This window comes from Mustela nigripes, chromosome 13, assembly GCF_022355385.1.
Source record: "Mustela nigripes isolate SB6536 chromosome 13, MUSNIG.SB6536, whole genome shotgun sequence".
Classification (NCBI taxonomy): Eukaryota; Metazoa; Chordata; class Mammalia; order Carnivora; family Mustelidae; genus Mustela; species Mustela nigripes.
In genome coordinates, this window is record NC_081569.1 from 18,352,638 (window position 1) to 18,354,675 (window position 2,038).

General features: G+C 41.0%; 1 pseudogene; it reads right to left on the bottom strand.

Moving 5' to 3' along the window:
* Positions 1 to 1,113: 1,113 nt before the first annotated feature.
* Positions 1,114 to 1,753, bottom strand: LOC132029107 (ATP synthase subunit O, mitochondrial-like; annotated as a pseudogene).
* Between the last annotated feature and the right edge of the window lie 285 nt (positions 1,754 to 2,038).

The window sequence follows — 2,038 nt, forward strand, 5'->3', positions numbered from 1 at the left end:
GGATGACTTCAAAGCATATCCCAGACATCATACCATTTTGTCATCAAATAATGAAATATGAATACCCAAAAAGTTAAACTCATTTTGAAAAAAATAATAAGCACAATATTATTACCACATATAATTTTTTAACAGAAAGTCATAATGTCATATAATATGTGGGATTTCTCCTGAGTGTGAGCCCTGGAGCTGGGGAGATCAGAACTTTGGGTCAGGGTTCAGGCTCTGAGTCCCAGGTTGGGGCCATCCTAGAAATCTGACAACCTTGCCAGAATGCACAGTTCTAACCTTCAAGCCCCTTGATTTGGCCCACTCTCCTTGCCTTTCAGTTCTGTTTTAAGTCTAGAATAGAAAAACTAACTGTGCTTAGTGAATGACCCTGGTCTCTTACGTACTAGCTACCTGGCCTTGGGCGCAGATTTTTTTTTTTTTAAGATTTTATTTATTTATTTGACAGACGGAGATCACAAGTAGGCAGAGAGGCAGGCAGAGAGAGAGAGAGAGGGAAGCATGCCTCCCGCGGAGCAGAGATTGGGCCCAGATTTAATGACAGTTTCATTATCAGAGAAATGGGATAATAGCACATCATAGGACAGTGATGATTATTGAGGACAATGAGTTTTGGGGTGCCTTGGTGGCTCAGGCAGGTAAGTGTCTGACTCTTGATTTCAGCTCAGGTCATGATCTCAGGGTCATGGGATCGAGCCCCCCACATGGGGCTCTGCACTGATGGAACCTGTCTAAGATTACCTTTCTCCATCTCCCTCGCCCCTTACCCCAACACCTGACTTCTGAGGTCTCTCTCTCTCTCTCTTTTTTTTTTTTTTAAAGGATCTTCATTTGGTCATTCTTCCAGGGTAGGTCTGCAAGTAACAAATTCCATTTTTTCTTTACCTTAGACTGGATTTATTGTCTTTTAATTCCTGAAAACTTGCTGGATCTAGAATTCTAAGTTGACAGTTCTTTTCTTTCAGCACTTAAAAAATGTGCCACTTTCTTCTGGACTTGGTCCGTCCTTCCTTCCTTCCTTTCTTTATTTTTTTTTTCCTTTTCAGGAAGCATTTTATTGTTGCTCCAAATTTAGGAATTTTCACTGACAGAAAATCAACACTTTCAGAAAACCTCGTGCATACCTCTGCTCAGCTTCTGAATCTTGGTTTTCTCAGACACATCAGCATATTTCTCTCCAAGATGGACAATCATTCCACCCAAGACTAACAGATAAGTCTTAACTCCCAACTTAAATAGTTGGCCTTTCCTTAGGAAGCTCTTCAGGACTGTTTTTAAGTCAGTAAAAGTGGTTTCATCTAAAGGAGATGCAGCGGTCTCTGTGCACAATATTTCTCCTTGGTGGATGCTTATCATGGTCGAAAGGCAGATGTGACTCCAGGGGTATTGTCCAAGTGACCATTCTCAGCAAGCAAATTGATCAGGTTGGATGTGAGAGGAGAGAACCTCTCTTTTGAGCTCAAGTCATTTAGCTTTTCACTTTCGCGGAATGCTTTACATAGGGACTCATCATGGAAGCAGCCATTTTGGGTTCCTTCAAGATTTGTGCTACTCTCAAGAATTCTTTTCCCACTTGTGACAGTTTATTCTGTTTAGATGTAGCAGAATAAAGAGCAGTATCATAGCAATCTTCGATACCATATACCTGAACATGCCGCCTCACAAGCTTGGAAAATGGTCTGACCACAGATGTACTAAAACATTGAACTGACTGAGACAGCCCAGACACTGCTGGGGCAGCCATCTTCTCTGGGCCTGGATTTGGTAATTTCTAATAAGAAAGGCACTGTCATTCAAATTTTCTTCCCCTATAGGTAATATACCATTTCTCTCTGTGCTTTTCCCACATTCTTAGTTTTCAAAAGTTTGATTATGATATGTCTGGGCATGGATTTTTTTTTTATTTACCCCATTTGGGGTTCACTAAGCTTCTTGAATCTAGGTTTATGCCCCTTTCCAGATTTGGGGAAATTTCAGGCATTATTTCTTTGAATATTTTCCAGCCCCATTCCTTTCCTCTTGGGACTCT